Raw genomic sequence first — 20,220 nt, forward strand, 5'->3', positions numbered from 1 at the left:
TGGTAAGAGAAATGTTTCAAATCCTTATATCCCCATTCAACATGGTAACCCTTGTTCCAGCCCTATCTGAGTGCTCAGGTAACACACCTGGATAATACCTGGGTCATGTCATCATGCAACAAGCTCTTATTTCTTTTCTATGACAGGTGAAGCCTTTCCTTTCTGAACTAGTGCCCTTTGTATTTTTCAAGGGCTTGAAACTCATCAATCATCATCGATTTAAGAGACACAGGACTAGATTCATGGCTTTAGTGCTGTGAAGTAAAATTGACTTTGTAATCTGTCAGATGTTTCACTTCACAAATTAAACTGTGGAGTCTCTGCCGAGTCTGGGGCTTTTGAAATCCCTGGAGCTTTTCTTTCTGTGGTCTCAAAAATACGGCAGTAGCAGTTAAAGCAGCTCTTTGTCTTGTGAAAGCACACTGACTCTGAATCCTGAATGTTCACAACAGACCCTGGAAAGATGTTATGAATACAACAAGTATAGGGTTGTCTTGTCATTGAAACTGGTCTTTTTATCAACTGTTTTTGGCGAATGGGAATTGTGTTGGTTTTGTCTTTGACTAAATAATTGTCCCAAAACAGAAACTGTTAATATTGTGAGCTTCTGCATGGAGGAAAGCTCCCAGCAGCTGCTTTGCTCTCCCCAGTCCTCTCTGAAGGTGCATCACCCCTGTACGTAACTCCCCTTTTGCACTCTCCTGGTGAGCATGACAGCTAAGGCTGACAAACTCCTAGCCCCTTCCAACTGTTTATATATAATTTGTCCTATAAGCTGGTAGGCAGCACCTCTGCCTATCCAAGTCTTTTCAATAAGAACTAGAGATATCCCGTTTTCAAAATAACTCCATTCATATTCACAGGCTCAAATTAGGTGGCATGTATTTCCGCTCCTCAGCTAATCAGACCTCAGTGAGTGCAAGGTGCCTTCCTTGGGGTTAAATCTATTAATTCATCCCACAGAAAAGGCAAAGCACTCCTCAGGTCCTGGCAGTACCAGCTTACTGTCTGTGCTTACTGGCTGCTAGAGGGGCATATCTTTGCTCACAGCCCCCAGTCTTTTTTTCAGTCAGCTGAAGACCCTACACAAAACCTTTCCCTCATAGAACAAAGGTTAAGAAGTAACTTCTTCTCTCTTTCAAGCTATAATTACTTCTGTTACTTCTAAGGCTAGAACCCAAACAGTTCAATCCAAATCAAGCAAATTGCTCATTTTTCTTGCAGGAACAGAACAAAACACATGATAAACATTATCCACCAGCTGGGCTATTGGGACACGTTCTTTAGAGGTGATGAAAGCAAAATTCAAATCCCCTCCTAGAATGAAATGGAGTCAATCTCTATCCTTGCTATCCCTGGCACGTTGGAAATAGATCTTCCTCCAACCCCAGGGGGTTGCCAGGGGCAGTAAGTGCTGGTGGCACCCTCAGAGCCTGGACGTCTGCCTAGCCATGCAAATTCTCAGCACACATGGCATCCTATAAAGAGATCTATAGCTCCATATTTTGTATATGGCTAATATGTCCCATTTGTTCTGCAAGATTTTCCAGCTAATTTTAACTGAGAAAATGAACAATTGTTTCTTCCTCACTCCTCGGTATTCCCTTGATAGTCTTCTATGTCATCCTTCTCTATAGCCTCTTCTTTCCCCAGGCCGAAGGCTCCCAGCCTCTTTAGCCACTTCTTGGACAGAAGCTGGGTGACTGAAATACTGTGATTCTATTTGTAAATAAAGTATACTCCCCATCCCACTCCCTCAAAAAAAAAAAAAAAAAAAAAGAAAAAAAAAGAAAACATGGCCAAAGCTATTCAATCTTCCTGGCTGCTTTCCTTGCATGCCCTGTAGGGTTTCTCAGATACTTCTCTGTTCCTGGCTCATATAACCAGACAGCTTAATCCAAAAGAAATAGCTATTGAAAACACTCTCAGTTCAGTTCCTGAAGTGGTTTTGCACATGCTCTCTCCTTTCAGTTATCTCATTCCATAAAAATGATCTTAATTGTTTTGCATGCTTATTCTGGCTTAAAGGGGGACTGCTTTGTGCAAAGCTCCGGCAAAGGGCATAGCACAGAGGTTTTCTTTTCCTGAGATAAGGCAAAGTGATTGTGCCTGATCTCTGTGCAGTCTGGAGTTTGCATCTGCTCTGCTGTGTGCCTGGGCAGCGGAGCAGAGAGTTGGTCAGGCAAGGTATTTCTTCCCTGTTAAGCATGGTGATTAAAAGCCCCCAAACCCTGTGAACCAGGACTAAAAGCCGGAACACTGAGAGCTGTGGGACAAGAGTAACTGAATACATTTCTGGCTCAGGAGGCTGAGAGAGAGATTTGCTGCCTTTCCCCTGCCACAGCAGCTGCCCAGCGCTGGCTGCTGCCCCAGGCACAGGAGCCCTGTGGAGTGGCAGGGCGAGGGGCAGAGAAGCGGCCACCGTGGGCTGTCTGCCCTGCTCCCTTTGCCTACACCTCCAGACAGTGCTAGGTTTAGCCAGCAGATGGTATTGCTGGCACACACCTCCGCAGAGAAGTTTTGTGAGAGTAATAATCAGGGAAAAAACTGAGCTAGGAGAGTTGTGCTGGGAGTGCATGCCACCTCAGGCTCACATGGACAAGGGACATCGTTGCCACTTCCATCCAAAGGCAGTGAAACTTTCTTGTTTCACTGTCCTCCTACTATTGCCTAGTCTTTCTGCATCGACTGTCTGAAAGCAGGATTAAGCAGGGTGCATACAATGCTCAGGGTTTCTTTTAACGGATGGATTAACTGTGCTTTATATTTACCTTCCTTTTATGGTGAAGATTCATATTTTTACCATTCATAGATGCTGTGAAGAAAGCTCTGGAGAAGTCTACAAAAAATGAATGCAAATGTTCTCGCTTGGTCACTGGTTGTCAGTGACCTGGTAATTAGAGGTATCCTGCAGCACTTCCAGTCTTGGAAATGTCTGCTCGTTGACTCAGTTTTTTTACATAGCAGTTTGCTTAAGGTATTTTTCCCCCAACACTCATTAACGCTTAACAGAAAAAATAACGGTTTCAGAAAATGGGACACCCATACCTACTGAAATTACATATAATTAACAAATTAGACACTGAAATTTGCCTGGGTGTTCAGAATGAGTACTTACTGGAGTATAATACCCTTCAAAAGCCTTTTTCTCTTCTAAGGAAGTAATTGCTATTGCTGGCTTCCTAATTTCACAGGCTGGCTGTTACTACTTTCCAGACAGCAGCCCTAGGCAAGAGTCCTTCCTGTAATTTATTTTGGGCAAGAGTGCTCCTTGGAGCCTTCTCCTAAAAAACACGCAGCAGAGGACTTTACAAACCCTTTTGCTGTCACAGCCACCCAACCGAACTGTCGCACACTGTGCAGTGACTCTGACTTCAGGGAAACGTCTTATTTCCATGGCCTGTCTGCAGTGCTTTGTTCATACTGCTTTCCACAGTCTGCTGTCTAGGAGATGTAGGCATTACGTTTGATGATCTAATTCAGCTTCATGTCTTAGAAATAAATGACTTCACATACTGACTACATGTAGGCTAGGCCTTTTAAATGTAATATATGCTGTGAATTATTACAGCAGATCTTCACACATCCCTCTAGGTAAGGTAATTTAGTAAGACATACAAGTGGCTGCCTGAAGACTTGCATTTGCCTGGTGCAGACAGAGGCAGTTACTTTGATAGTGCTCTCATTTCTCTGAATCTTCTACAGGAGCTGCCTAGAGTTACTGCAAATATCAGTGAGAAAAACATGTAGGGAGCAGGAATGGCATCACAAACTTACTGTGTGCTGCTTCTGTGCAGCAGATTGCAGCCGGCTGGTGTAGATAGGATGCAGAGCTCCTTCACCAGTTTCTTCTGGCTCCATGAAAACCATAATGGAAAGGAGACAGCAGGTCTGCTTTGCTTTCGATCATCTGCATGCCTCTGGGCTCGCTCTATTAGAAATTACCCTTGCAGCCTGAGTCCATCAGAGGAGCAGTGCTGTAACCAGGTGGGTGGAAACCATGCATCACAGACAGCTAAGCGCTGAAGAGTTTCTGGTTCATGTAGTATGGACCCCATCTTAACTGATGCATATTTTGCCATTAAGCTCCAGCTATGGTCATCTTGAGGCTGCTGTTCCCTCAGCAGTACTGTATTTTGTGCGCTGGCTGGTAATACGGAGCATGTGGGTTGGAATTAACAACCTTGTTTCATATCACACATCAGCCTTTGAGGCTACTTTGGCTGACAGTAAAAGCACAGTGGGTTAACTACCATTTTGATTGCCTCAGGCTTCTATTAAAGTGCAGATATTCTAATATAACCAGGGAAAAAAAAAGATTTCTTGGTGGAATTTTGTACAGATTACTTCTGTTCTTTTTCTGATCACTTTAAATAATTTTCTCTCTAAGAACCCGTTCTTTCTTTCATTAATGCATTTATTGACTCATATCTATGGAAGCACGTTGCCTCCTGGCTCCTTTTCTGGCTCATTACATATATACATTGCTGCATACTTAGTATGCAGTGCCCTTTCATGCTTATAGCAAGTGCAAGTTATTCTGTCTCTTAAATTTTATTAATCTCTTTCGATCATTTAAAAATTAAAAAAACAGTTGAGTTACTGCAGGATTTTGCCTCTGTCCATTAACAGCAAAATAAACCTAATTTCCTGCAACTTTCTGCTTTATAGCTCAAAGCTTTGGTGTGGATTACTTTTTTGAGAGCTATTATGATTGCCCACAGGCAGAACAAGTTCAGTAAAATATCAGCTGCTGAATCTCCAAAGAAATATTCATTGAGGGAAAACTTGCAGCTCTTTGTTTGCAGCATTTTGTAGTTACTTAAGAGGCACTTCTGTTCCCTTAGCCTCATGAAAGGGTGGCCGTTACCATTAGTATTTTTAGTGTCACAAGTATAAGACACGAATGTGAACATTGCTGAGGGATTTGGAAAGCACTTTTGAAAGAGTTCAAAAGGCAGATTAAAAAAAATAAAATAAAATGCTGAGCATTATACATTGCCTCAAAGGCACTTTTGAATCCAAATCCAGGTCAACATCCCCCTTCCCCCCCCCCCCCCCCCCAAAAAAAAAAAAAAAAAAAGACTCCTGTAAGTTTGGTAACTTTTTTCATGTTCCAAATGACAAAGTCACACAACCTCCCTTGATATCAAGATTCTCAAAGCTATCTAGATGCCGTAGTACACAAATTTTGCTTGTGCCAGAGTGTGAATGAGAGGTCCTGTGGACTCACAGGTGGCCAGCCCTTAGTGTAGGGGCATGTTCACTACTTTACGCAATCCTGTTAAATTTTCAAACACATCTCAGGAATTAGTTGTAAAGAAATCCCCAAATCCCTGCTACTCCAAAGTATAAGGTGTGTAAGTGTACTCTTCATTGCACCAGTAGTTCCTGGATGTCTTATAGCCAGATTCCATGACTGCAGGGGACCTCTTTCTCTGATGTGTGGATGACCTGAGGATATAGGTTCACGTATTTGCACTTAAGGGCAGCATTTCATCCATATGCAACTGCAGTGCATGATGAAACTGGAATTAAGGATTCCCTCTGGTAAGTGTTTCATATTTGAGAAAAAGAAGTCCATATTTGATTTGGCTTTACTGAAGCTGAACAGCATCCAGGTGCCACAGCACAACCTGATTTCCTCTGCACCCATTGCCAACATCAGGAACCAGATTGGAGAGTGCTTTTGCTTCCTTCAGACCACTGTGAGTGGGTGTCTTTCACTTAAGGGGGAAGTGGGGTATGAACCGGAGTTAGTATTTACCTGAATCTCACCCACCAAAGGGGCAGAACGAAGCTCCGTGCACATCTGAAACAGCACAATCAGATGGTCAGATTGTAGATGTTATTCTCAGTGTGGCTGAGAATCATCGGATGTTGTTCACAGTCCTTACCTATCTAAAGAGTCCAAAGGTTTAATAAGCTTATTTATCTGGTAGGTGGGTGAGCAAGGAAAGGGTGCCAAATGGTCATTAAATGAATCAGAATAATTTGGCTGGTTTGTTTCATGAAGCATTGGATGTGATGCTTCTCCCAGAGAAAAGAAATGAAAACATGACAAAAAATAAAAAAAGAAAGAAAAGCTCATTTATCCTACAGCTTTGTGTAGAACAAAGAATGTCACCAGGCTAATAAGCACAATATAATGCATCCTCCTACCCTTCCCTCATTCTGCCCTGTGTTTATAAAGGGAAACCTTGGAGGCTTTGCTGGTCATTTTTGCTCTGTACAAATGCTTTAGCTATTTCTCCACAACACAAATTTTTACCTGAGATATCTTGACTTCAAGATTGGAGTTTGGATTAATGTCCTGTGCAGTACTGTCAGCTGTTTGGGGAGAGATCAAGCTACAGCTGCTATAAAATCAAATTGCCCAATTGTTCAGCAAAAAGTGGACACTGGGAGAACATAGCGACATTACTTTTGAGATAGGGTTGACTTCACCTGATCTCCAGGTGCAGTTCAGGACACTGACTGTGATGTTTAAATCCTTAGGTGCTAAGGCCTCAGATGCAAAGTTCACTTGGCATGACTATTTCCACTAGCACCACTTTTTCTTGACCACAGAGAATGCTGTGAAGCGTGTACCTCCAGAGCTGAAACTGTGGAGCCTGGTCATGCAAGCACATTGCTGAGGTAACCCACAGTAATACGATAAAAAGAATGTGATTTAAAGCTGTTTTTCTGCATGGATGGTGAATTGGTTTAGGAGGGAATATTATATGAACACAGAGAACAAGCTCTCTTGTTTTTAGCCCACAGATCCTTAGGCCAAGGATCTCACAGGTCAGACTCCAGCTAGGGTTTCTTGTCAGCCCTCTAGAGAATAGGCACTAACTTCTCCTATGTGGATTCTCTGGTGTTTACTAATGGCTAGGCAGCAGCCTTGTTCTCTGAGCGGACACAGATAAGCTACAGCTGTGCTAATACATATGCTGCGGCTGTTTGCTGCTTCTGAGGCCAATAGCAAAGAAAACTGCCAGGCCCCTACCATTAACCTCTCCAAAACAAAGTGACTGCATCAGCAATCCGGACTGGTCCCTCCTGGCCTGCGCTAACTCCCAAACCAACCCCTCTGAGGAACGCTGCTTTTCTAACAGTGTAACAGTATGGTAAGAGATTTTGAGTTTGTGTTTCTGGGCATTTTGTTCTATAATAGAGACGTTAGAGATGCAGCTATAGTTTTGCTTCTTTGCCTGGCCAGCTGTTATCATGATACGTTAAACATGATGGCTTCAAAATTTAACGGGGGAGAGGGATGGCATGTGCATACTGCATGCTTCCATCTCTTGCAGAAGTCAGGCACTAGATGGAGTGTGCACATCCTTAGGATATTTCAGATGCCAAAATAACAAGGATGACAAGAGATGGGCCAAGGATAAGGAAAGGGAGGGACTGTGGGACTTTAAACAGGCGTGCTGATGTCCTCCTGCCTTTCTCCATCAGAGGCTGTGGCAAGCAGCCAGGTTAACCTGCACAGCCGTGTGGGCACCAGGACTCTGTCACCCTTAGGGCTGGCCTTCAGGAGAGGACCGAGCTTTAGAAGATGTAGCTTTGGATGTTAGTGGTGGGAAGCTTACTGGACTTAACTTGAACACTACTGGGAAAGGCAGCACTGATGTTTGACAACCCCTATTCCTCTCTTGAAGTCTATATTTTTTTTAACAGGCATGAAGCAAAAGAAACAATTTAAAATTATTTCTCCATTTTTCTACTTTTTAGTGCATATTTTACTAACCCATACCAACTAATTACAATCACAAGGACTAAAGCTTCAGGATGAATCACTGAAAAGCTGAGCAATGCTAGGAGTGATACTGCCCCTTCAGCCTCAGTTAAATTTCTGTGGATCTATGAATCCTGCTATGGTCTTTAACTGTATGATAACTGTCCTTCCTCTAGACCCTGCATCATCACTGCAGATGCGTGTGGAATAATGTGGTTCCTTCTCATTGCTCAGCATGTTGGCACCCTGACTCATTCATTGTAGGCTATTCAAACCATGCCCTGGTGATAAGGTTATTACCATCCTCCAGTGCTTTTCTCTGCAGCTGATCACTGCCATGACTGTCTTCTACGCAAGCATTAGTCAATCCATTGTTACAATTTCTCAGCAAGGAGTCCCCACTGTACAATCAGGAAGCAAAGTCACAGCAAGATTCCTAATTTTGGATGCCCACTTGAGGTATCTGGCATCTTTTTTTTTTTCTTCCCCTCAGCTGTTAGTATTATGTAGCGCTGTAAATACTTAATATGCAGCTGGTTTTCATTTCAGTTGCAACTGTGAGGAAGTTATTGTTCATCAAGCTAGACATACAGAGAATGTAAGCATCATGATTGCTTCTTTTAAAATGCCATGTTTATGTATCTTGCTTGGCAGTATGTACAGAGCAGTTGATAAGGGCAAAGCAAGACCTACATCTCTAGAACAGCCTACAACTCCCTGCACCAGGACCTCATCCTTCCACCAGGAACTGTAGCTTCCAGGTACCATGAGAAATACATCTGACAGGACTAACAACATCTCTAAAATCCAGAGGACCAGAAGGACAAGGAGAGAACATTTCTGATAGCAGGACATGGTAAGCTCTGCTCCCAGCTCTGTGTCTTCTTCTGCCACCTTTCTCTTCCCTTTCTTCCTTCTCTTCCCTCCTCCCTTGCTTCTCCCTTTGATTTTCCTTTCCCCTTGCAATTGGCAGTGACTGGAGAAATGCAAACCAGTCGCGAAATGCAAACCAATAATCCCAGCAGCCTTCATTAGTTTGACCTCTGTTTCAGGCCATACCACATTTTCAGTGTTGATGTGGCTCAGGGGCTCCTCCCTGGTGGTCCAGCATGTCCTGAAGCCCTTCTTTCTTTGACCCCATCACCAAACTCATCCCTGGTTCTTCCTCAGTTAGTAATCTCCCACCTGCTCACCCACACCTTTCCTATATTCATCTTCCATCTCCATACAGATTTAATCTTTTTCTTCCTAGGTTTTCCACCTTACTCTGGTCCCCCCATGTTCTGAACCCCAGCCCTGATTTTCTTCCAAGAATTCTATGATTTAGCTTTCCCCATCTAATCTCTTTCTGCAGTCATTCCCACTCTCCTACCTCACAAGTCCTGTCCTCATTTTAAAAAAGTGGGTTTCTGTTGTACCGTGCTTGGGAGCCAGCAGAATGGAATGGTGCTTGCTGCTCCTTCTCAGACAGCCAGCACACCATGGGCACCGGTGTTTAGGAAAAGCAACTGAAAGGAAATTTTTCATCACCTGAAAGTTGAGATGAGGTTAATGAAGCCCTTATTTCTAGCCTTTAGTTTCTGGCTGCTAGCAGCTCTCTGCAGACCGACACGTGAAGAGTAAGAAGACGATTTGGTGTAGTCAGCATGGATTTATGAAGGGAATGTTTTGCTTACCCAAACGGATAGCCTTTTATAACAAGATTAGTGGCTAATAGCATATAGCAGGGATTGATACTGGGGCCAATGACCTGGACAACAGGACAAAGTGCACCCTCAGCTTGTTTACAAGTGACACAAAACTCTTGCAGGAAAAGACTCAGGAGATCCTGTAACACCAAGTTAAACATCAGCCAGCAATGTGTCCTTACAGCAAAGGCAGCCAACAGCCTCCTGGGAGCATTAGGCAGAGCGTTGCCAGCGGGTCAGGGAAGGTGATCCTTCCCCTCTGCTCAGCACTGCTGAGACACAGCTGGAGTTCTGGGCTCAGCTCTGGGCTCCACAGCACCGCTACAGTGAGTCCAGCACAGGACCACAGAGGTGATTAAGGGACTGGAACAGCTCTCATACAAGGAGAGGCTGAGAGAGCTGGGGGGGGAGGATCTTATCTATGTCTATAAATACCTGATGGGGGTAAGTAAAGAAGACAGAGCCAGGCTTTTTTCAGTGGTGCCTAGTAAGAGGACAAGAGGCAGTGAGCACAAACCAAACCACAGAAGGTTCCACTTAAACATAGAGAAAAAAAAAAATTATTCTGTGTCTGAGCACTGGTACATGTTGCCCAGGGAAGCTGTGCAGTCTCCATCCCTGGAAACATTCAAAACCTGAGTGGATATAGTCCTGAGCAACCTGCTTTAGCTGACCCTGCCCTGAGTGTGGGGTTAGGCTAGATGATCTCCAGAGGTGCCCTCCAGCCTCCAATTATTCTCTGATTCTGTGATTTATTCTGAAAGCACAGGTAGCTTCCAGAGGGGAAGGAGCTTGGTCCACCGTCCACAGTTTGCTTACACTTCTCCATACAATCACAACAGTAGCATTCAATTACCTGCATGTCACCTTCATTTCACACCTGCACTAATTGGAAGTAGATTTGTAAATGTAAGCCTGACCTCTGTTTCTGGCTGTGAAGGGCAGTTTCACAGAAACTGAAGTGAATGCTGCTGTTATTTTTTTGTTTGTAGGGATTTGCAAACTCTTCCCAGAGCAGGCAAAGCCATTTGACCTCTTCCCAGTTAGTTTTTATCTAGCATTAAAAGCAGTACAGAATAACATTTTGCAGGACAGGGAACTGCAAATGTGCTGTGCAAGGCAACAGATTTTAAGGAAAGTTTTCTATCTGCTTAAGAAAGGCTTCCAGTGAAAAGCAGAGCCCACATAGCAGCCAGCAGAGGCAAACTGTTCATCACTGAAGTTTTCATTTGAAAAACATGCTTATATTGATATTATGGCATGTAATACGGTATTGCTGCTCCTAGTGATAGGCCAGGAGGTTTTTGCTGAGTTTGCAAGTTCTCAGGACTGCAGCTTCTCAGGCTTGCTCTCTATGACTATTTTGTGGCCTGCTTGAAGCTTTGTTTTACTTGGTTTAGTTGTAATAATGATTTTTCAGATTGACTGGGTGTCTGTGGGTAAAAAGTAAAGGTGTAAAACATGTTAGCAAAGATTATAATGCCCCCAGCTGGATTCTGGAGTGAGGGAGATGAAACCATCCTCGTGAACATCGTGTTCTTTCCAGCAAAAGCTTTTAAATGCTGATGACTTGCTATAACGACCCCATCACCGCCAGCAGCATGAAACCACCTATGCTGGGGCCCAGAGGAGTAGGGAAAGGGTCAGCATAATTCCTCAGAAGTGATGGAAAATAAGAAGTGTTTGTTTATCAGCTCTGATTGTATTGTTATTCTTTCTTTACCTGTAGTAACTAAGTCTGGACTAATATGGATTTTACTGTTACCATTTCAGTTATACTAACAACAAATCATTTAAAAAAACTTTTGAGCATAACAGTTCCTAGTTTCTAAAATCCAGACTGTAACATATCACTTGATAATCACCGACAAATCTACAGACAGTGGATATTCTTAAAATCCTCATGATTTCTACTACTTCAATCAACTGTATTTTGCTATATGTATATATTGTATATAGCTATATGCTATATATTGTATAATGCTATATACCATAGCAAACAGGCTATGGTAGTTCTGTAAAGTCCTCTAGCAATACAGCTTCCATAAACCTTAACTATGAAACAGACTTCTTGGTTCAAATTGAGTCCAGTTTAGCTCTCAGATGCTATTTCATCTGGTAGTTAACATTTAAGTCATTCACAATAATGTTTTGATAGTTGTTGCACAGGCTAATTCTTTTTCTAAACCTTCAAAAGCATTACTTCGGTTTCTGTACCATTCCGTCACCTTGCTGAGCTGTCAGGAAGGCGCAAGAGATGGTCTGTAAACCCAGTAAGGCTGTTGTACATGAAGACTCCCCAAGCAGGTAGGCTTTGAAAGAGTTTAATGCAGAAGCCTGCAAACTTTTCCATAGCTTTCCTTTTATTTTTATCCTTGGGTGACAAAGAAGAAAACTGGGGCTAGATGAAAAAGCTAACAGAACAAAAACATAGAAATAAAAATTGCCACCTCTGCATTGACTCAATACTCTGAGAGATTAGCGTCCTCAAGTCAAGGGGACAGACCACCTTACCTTAATAGACTGAAAGGCTCACCATGTGAAGTTGCAAGACTTCTGTCAAGGACTTTATCGAGTCATTTAACTGGAGAATTGCTGACATTGCACCTATCTTCAAAAAGCAGAAAACTATAATCTGGAAAAAAAAAAAAAGGATAGATAGATATGCCCTTCCTCCCCCACATTACTGTCTGTGATATTACTTGAAATTGCATGGGGAGATTCTTTAGTGACTGAGGAGGTAGAACATAAAATATATTGATTGTCTTAGCAGCCCTGTGTCCACATTTTCTTGCTGCCATTCCTTCTTGTCCCTGACAATAGGATGATGTTCTAATTGTTGGGAAGTTTAGGCTCTGCAAGCAGTTTGAGATCTGAGTCGTTCTGTGGGGTGAAGACCTTATTAGGTAATACCTTCTCTGAAGGACATCTCTTGTAAGAAAAGGACTGTGATTGTATAAGATGTCCATTCATGCAAGAGACTCTTGAAGAAATCATCACCAAGATTGTGAGTCACATTAGTTCCTCCGCTGAAGTAAGACCCTTTGGAGATGTGATCTCTTGGTTAGACAAGTGTTATGCATGGGGGTTGTTCAAAAAGGTAGGATGACCTCTTTTCTTTCTCTTCCTGTGGGACATGCATTAGATAATCCCCACTAAGGGAAAGGCAGAAGGGCATTTCTCTCCAAAATTTGCACTTGTTAATAGCAGTCCTCAAAGGATCCCTTTGCAATTTATCAGGAAACACTTTACATACTTGTGTTGTAGACTTCTGTGGACTGCCTGCAGACATTACTCTTTTTGGTTTCTCTGCTTTTGTGAAAACAGACCATTACATGTTTCTCACTTGGTCCATAATTTGCTCTGCCACTAAGGCAATGAAGAGGCATAATATTAAAAAAAAAAAAAAAAAAAAAAAGAACAAAAAGCAAGAGTTAATACACTGAGACTTCAAGGTCAAACATCTCATTGCCAGGTAGGAAACAGAAGGTTATAAGTTAAAAAAATACATACAGTCAGAATTGTTTCGTAATAACAGTGTGTTCTTCTCAGTGTTCATTTTCTTTTACCTCATGGTCCCATGATGCATGCAGGACAAAACAACTGGAAGTTTAGTACTAATGGCAACATTCCCTCTTCTGAATGGTGCCCTCTGCTCCTATTTTAGGGCTTCCTGCAGGGCAACCACCTCAGCATCTTCTCTCTGTTTTGCGATTCAGATTTGGAATATGAATGCAAATGTGTTTGATGGTTCTGCCAGGAAGCTTGTCTTTGGGGTTCTGCACTCAAAGATTTTATGACTCCAGGGTTCATCCCTGAAAGAGCAGCAGGTATGTGGATTATGAAAATAATACAAAGGCTTTTTCTGTAGATGGCTATGGGATGTTACCCCAACCTCTTCAGTCTTGCTGTCTTGCTGCTGATGTACTCATATCAAATGTTATACAAGCTGTTGGTTGTAAATGTCTTCAGGTAAGCATAAATTTCTGTTACGTTACTAGTTTTCCACACAGAATGCAACTGGGCATGGGTGACAGGTTATTAGTTACTCTGTCTGAGCATGCCTATAGGAGGGCAAGAATCCTCTGCTCCCTGCAACTGTTTCATGGGATCCTGTATCATGACAACTCATTTGATCTAATATTTAGCCTCCACAATCCAGTTTACCATCTGAGAACAAGACAAAGCCCTCAAAATCCAGGGAGGAGTATCTGAGGCCAAAGACTACTGGGAAAACAGGGTTACTCTGGAATATGTTGCAGAGGTGCTCGTTCAAGGAGAGTTTGCCCTTCCTGATCCCTCAGCCTATCTTTTTATCCCCAGGCTCTACACGTGCACCAATGGCAGTTTGGTGCTCTTGGAGAAAGCACCCGTATCCCACTGCTGTGGACATAATTGTCCTTGCCATTCTGAAAACAAGGAGAACTGCAGTAAATTACTTTTTTGTACCTTCCAAGTACTTTTCTCAAAATGGAAGCTAGGTGAAAAGTGTTTCTACAAGAAACCTTTCTACTGGGACATTAGAAAAGCCATGACAAGCTGGAAAAGCAATATCAGAAATACAAATTTTAATACTTCTGTTGTGTGGGTCACGGAGCCTGGCACAGGCTGCTCAGGGAGGCTGTGAAGTCTCTGCCCTTGAAGATATTCAAAAGCCATCTGGACATGGTCCTGGACAACCATGTCTAAGTGGCTTGCTTGAGCAGACAGGTTGAACCAGATCACCTCCAGAGGTCCCTTCCATTCTGTTGTTCTGTTTGGTCTGCCTGATGCAGACCAGGACTTACCATCAGGCTCTCCACTGATTTCCTGAGCCTGAGGTCCAAGTTTTTCAGTGTCTTCTCTCCTCCTGGCCTTGTTTGTTTCAATATCTTGTATTTGTGGAAGGTGGAATCACAGTGCAGATAAGCACCCTACTCATAAAACTGTTGACCATTAGGAGGTTGATAGTACACCTTTTCCACCAATGTCTGAGTAGAAACTCCAACTTACCAAACTTAGGTGATGCTCTTTTGTGAGAAATCCTGCCTTCCAGTGGTTCACATTTCACCTTTCATCAGAAAAAGTCCCCATAAGCTCTACTCCTAAATAGTTTAAAATGTGTCATTTACCAGGGCTTTCCTGCTTCTTTGCAGACTATTCTGTGAGTCAATAGACCTCCACATTAGGAAAACTTCATATCAAGCCTGTTTCCTTTCCCAGGATTTCACTTTGTTAGTCCGGGTTCTGCTTCTCTGCCCTTTCTGAGCTCTCTCACCCTGCACATGAATTGTTATCTGTGAAGCTGTAGGGAAAAGTATAACCTACATCAAAGGGTACTCTGGCAAAGTTGTCCGTTTCCAAAAATAAAAAAAGGGAGGAAGAAAAAGGGGCCTACTGTGTGGCAAAAGCAATTTCTAGAAAAAAAGTAATGACTGAAGCTAGCCAATGTATTGAATGGGAAGACTAAAGGTGACTTCAGCTGTTGAATGACAAATGAAGTAATATTTCCCTGGAAGGGTATACTCTAAGAACCCAAAAGAAGAGCTGAAGATCAACACTTTATATTGATGATACAGAAGGTTGTAAGTCTTAAGAAGAGCAACTGTTTGCTCAAGAATATGAGTTTCCCAGCACCAAATCAAGCTGACAAGGTAGGATGAATTGTACAAGCAAAAGCTGAGCTGTATAAGCTTGGCTTGTTAACCAGTGTCCTAATAAGAGACCGGAACAACCACGGAAAGAACCTGAAAATGTCTGTGAAGGGTTTTTTCCAGTATAAACACAACAAGCTACAGAACTATGCCGTAAATTAGTGGTCACAAATTGACAAAACACTAATAAAGCACCGTTGCTATGGTAAATGTGTTGTCAAAGGGGATTTCAGGCAACTATGCAAGACCTAGCAACATGGCTCCTTCTCCTTTTCTGTCATATTAAAGCTAACCTTGAGGGTAGCTTTTGGACTATATTGAAAAGAATTAAGACTGATAACTGATAGTTAACAAGTCATTAAGCAAACACTTTTACAGTCAGCCTCACCTGTCTATGACAGCAAGTGACACATGCTGGGAGAGTATGTAGCGTCTTGGGCACCCACACCTTCTCAGGTATGTACACAATTATTCTTGACCTTAAAATGTAAGTAATTAGCAAAGATAAGCACAACTGTCACTAGTGAGAATCAGTAGCCCTCTGCATCTGCTGAGAATCAGTCCATCTTCACTATATTTTCTTTTTTGACCTCTATACCACATGCAAAATTCCAAGGGAAGTACCCACTACAAAGAAGAAAAATTATTTCTCTGCGGGGAACACTGACTGGGTGTACTCTCCTCTAAATGATCCTTCTGCCATGAGGAAGGTTTTTACATGTAGGATATGGTGAAGCAGGGATAAAGAATCTTCCGGTTTGTCCAACACAACACACCCTTGCAGCCATATCTGATGATAAGCGTGATCTCTTCCATCTGAGGGGATTTAAATCTTTCAGCTTTATCTCTTTGGATATATGAGCTAGTCTATGACAGAAGATGAGGAGTGAAGGGAGGAAAGGGATCATAACTTGCTTCACACCTACCCTTCATGACAGGGACAAGATGTTAGATCTGGATGAACTAAAGTGGGATTTCAAAATATGACATTAGGCTTTTTGGTCAATAATGTCACCTTTGATAGTAGGAATGAATATTCTCCTGTTAGACGTCTTTCAAATTATCATCCAAAGGGTTTTATTCAGCTCTATTTGGAGGGGAGAATGACACACATTGGGGAAAGAAAAGGATCCCAGAGACTTCAGCAGGGGTTTGAAGATGGCCTCCATTATTTTGACCACTGTTTGGAAGGGAGAACATGACTTGTAGCAGGTAAACACAAGGAATCCTGCTTATTAAGATACACATTAATATTTTGAATTCTGGAGCATATACAATACACTGTTGAGCCTTCTCATAAAAGTACAGTGAAATTTCTATTTAGGGAAATGTATCAATGCAGCTCCCAAGGGAAAGAGCAATTAAAGGAGAAAGAAACTAAAAGCCCCGGCCTCACAGTCACACCAAGGAGGTCAACGTCTTCTGAAGTGGCATGCAAAACACTGCATTCACAGACAGTCCCACTGTGTTCAGAGGATTTATTCAAATTGCTGCAAGTTAATTAGAGGAAAGTTGAAGGGCTGTCAGATAATGTTAAGCCTCATTAAGTATTGGCTCCCTGGCAAAACCTGGGAGAGAGACATGATACATTTATTTTAATTGCTTTATGCTTTTACTGCATCTTGGCCACCTTAAATATCAACCACCTACACAGATATAAATAACCAGGCATACGGTACAAGACAGCAGGGGAGCATCACTGTCTTGTTAGGAGTTACACTAAGCCAAAAAAGTCATTAGTAGACATATTTTTGTTTACATCAGGCAGACAGACAACGTAACAATAAAATACCCTCAATACCCACTAGGTCTTTTCATAGAGTTAGGGAACGAGACATAGGAAATGTGACACAGAGGTAAGCAGAATGATTTTTTCCTCCAACCAGAATAAAATTAACTGATTACTTTCTTTAGGCTTACTGGAACATTATTACTTTTTTCTCTGTACAAACCATTCCCTGCTATGTGAACAAAACTTTGGGGCTTTGAAGACTCCAACAGGATTTGGATGAATTTTGTATTATGCAGGCAAATGGGGATGCCTATTGAAGGCTTTAGTCTTTGAAGAGTAGCAGAAGGATAACAGGGCATGAACTCAGAATAGTCATGGGATCAGGAAAAGGTAATTTAGTTAGTGGTTTGTAGGACTCTCAGATCCATTAATTCATTCCCATGACTATTTCTACAGCATACAGATATGGTAATGAGGAAGAGGAAAGTTTCTGAGCAATCTGCAGTATACTACAGAGAAGCTTAATGCAAAGTATTTAGGGGTCTGCAGATCAAAAAAAGGTTGCAAACCACATGTTTGGTTCAAGCTAACAAAGGAAGCAAGAGTGCATGAGTGTCTGGGGTCCTTTACACATTTGTGGCTGCAATTCTGAGCTGACCGACAATATGCACACATCATACTCAGCCCTGATGGAGAAATATCCGCTTACTAACATGCTCCTCTGATTTGCAAAGTAAATATTTGTGGGATATTATGTATTGTTTTTAGAAAGAGAATAATTTTTAAAGCTACAAAATAAATTATGTGGTCATTTATCAGTATAAGCCATATTGTTTACTCAACAACTCCTGCATGAAAAATCTTGACTTGGTTTCGCTAAATTTTTCCTTCCAGAGAGATTTGAAATACAGGGGGGAAATTTCAAATGACACGGAATCTGCCACATCTCTAGCTAAGCTGTTGCAATGCCTCACTGATGATTAATTGCACTTCAATTTCAAGTTCAATTTGCCTAGCTTCTGCTTTCAGAAGAATGTGTTTTCCGAAAGCCCTCTCCCCTTCCCTTTCCAGAAACTGTCAATTACTTATTTTAGTAACCAATGCAAAGGACTTACTCAAGCTTCTGGAATTTGGAGGGGATGAGGAGCAATCAGTACTGTGTGTTTTGGGAGGAAAATGATCTCTGACCTCAGGGATGGTGCAGCAAATTGCAGCCTCAAATTTGCTTACAAACCTCTGACCATCACCATCTGATTTTCCTGCCAGGTATGGCTCTGTTACTCTTTCTGGTTTTACACGCAGGAAACACCAAGCCTATTGCTTGGAATCAGGCATCTCGGAGAGACTTCATCCCTGATAAGCAGCACATACCTGAAGCAGCCTCCTGTGCATCTCTTTCCTTGTGGGGACATGGAGAAAGGCCTCACAGCTCAGAGCATCCCAAGCAGGGCTTGCTGTGCCCACCAACGTGACCAAACGCTGCAGGGCCAGCCTGCGACACTGCTGCTCTCCCAGGCTATGCGGGGGGTCCAGCAGCTGGGTCCCCTCCAGAACAGCGCTAAGAGGCAGTGCAGACAAAACCACTGAGTTTTCTATATAAAGTGGCTACTCTTAGACCTCTGTTGGCTAAGACCATTGCCTGCATGACCTTAGGGTGACAGGGTTACTCGGATTTCTATCCTTCTCCCAGGGAAACAGCAGAAGGAGAGGGAGGATGTGCTCTTCTAGACATCAGACTCATTCATCCTCCATGCTAAACAGTAGAAAAGGAGGGAAACTTCTGGAAAGAGATTATTCCAAGGAAGACTGGATCAAATTGCATATGTAAAAAGGTAAGTTGACAAAATTACATCAGTGCTTTTGATCTGAGTGATACGTTTTATAATTCACTGCTAATTCAGTGGCTAGTGTCCATCCACAGGGGAGTGTTTTATCAGGATTACAATACTGCATGGAAGTGGGGGTCAGGGAAAAAGGTTTATTTTCTGAGGAAAGCCAAAGATCTCCTCATATCCCTAGTCAAAGCACCGAAGGATCCTCGCATCCAGAGCGGCAGGGTTATGGCAGTGCATACACTTCCATGCATGCAAGGACTTGCACACTCATGCCAGGTGAGGAGCCATCCTCCCTCTGTTTGTGCCATGACTGGGGAGGCTCTGCCCGTGGCCATCTTCCCCACCAGTAATGGGATGTGTGGCTCAGGTCCCACAGCTCATGGTGGCGTGGAAACAACATGCACAAGAAGTGCTTAGGGTTGGGCACTCTGCAGAAAGCTTTTCATGACAACACTAAAAACCAAATGTGGACCAGCTCTGCCGTGCAGCTCCCAGTGGGGACATGGTTTTTAAGTTACACCAAGGGCTGACCTACAGTGTAACTAGAAAAGTTACCCCTACTTCTTGATCTAGGGATGGCATTTTTCACTCTGAATGACTGTGAGCTTCTCACTTGCCTTGTTACGCTGTAATTATTATCAATGACAACGTGCCCTTCAATAATCCCCAATGAAAGTGCACGTATAGCTGCTTGCCTTATTAAGTGGATGAATCCATGTGTGAATTAATTCAGCTGCATATTAGTCAGAAAAGCTTGTCAAAGAATACTGTACTTGGAGATGTCTGAATGTCTTTTTTATTTAACTTTATTGTGATGCCCTTCTCTTCCCTGTCACCAAAGTATGTTAGGTGGAACTAGGTATGCATTGCGTAAATCTTGCTTAAGGAATAAAATGTGGATTGATTTTTTCAGTTTCCCAGGGGACAAGTGCCTTGTGACACAGCAGATGAGACACCTTTGGCCAAGGAAATTTGTGAAACCCCCTTTGCCAGTTCAGGGGGGCTGTCCTGGAAATATGGAACAAACATGGTCTTCCTGAAATTTCAGGCAGATGGGTAGTGGGGTGGGTGTTTGCACCAAATAAATTATCTGAAGCTTGGGAATCAAGGTAATAAATTCTCCCATGTTTAGTCTTTTTTTCCTGGGGTTTATGTTATTTATTCAGTCTGTGGTGTCCCTCATGCTTCTTGGCTGGTGGAGATCTTAAAGAAAACTTTTCTCGTAGACTGATCCGTGTGCATACAGAAGAGGTTTGTTTAAGGGTATTACATGGTATGAAAAAAGAATAGAGCAGATTCTTTGTTATCAAGATGTGTCTAAAAAGATAAGAATATTCTACTTATATATTGGAAAACAGGAAAATACGGACAATACCTTGTAAAGTACCTTATAACTGTCTGCTGTGTGTCACTTTTCACACTTAACTTGGGTTGCCTACTTCTGCCAGGTAGGGGATAGCCAGTGAAATCTCTGCTGTTCGGGCACGTACATGTCTGAGTAGGTTCTGTTCCAGCACATGCCGGTGCCTGTCTTGGTGCTGGCAAGTGCACTGCCAACACTTGGTAAAGGATGGAAATTGGGCTCAGAAAGATTTTGGCAAAG

At 42.5% G+C, this 20,220-nt stretch overlaps 1 long non-coding RNA gene across 1 annotated transcript; it reads left to right on the top strand.

The window, feature by feature from the left end:
• Positions 1–5,096: 5,096 nt before the first annotated feature.
• Positions 5,097–19,748, top strand: LOC119143258. The gene is made up of 4 exons (XR_005102641.1): positions 5,097–7,115; positions 8,384–8,585; positions 18,473–18,614; positions 19,531–19,748. It is a non-coding gene; the product is annotated as an uncharacterized LOC119143258 (long non-coding RNA).
• Positions 19,749–20,220: the final 472 nt, after the last annotated feature.

Source organism: Falco rusticolus, chromosome 2 (assembly GCF_015220075.1).
Source record: "Falco rusticolus isolate bFalRus1 chromosome 2, bFalRus1.pri, whole genome shotgun sequence".
NCBI classification, from domain to species: domain Eukaryota; kingdom Metazoa; phylum Chordata; class Aves; order Falconiformes; family Falconidae; genus Falco; species Falco rusticolus.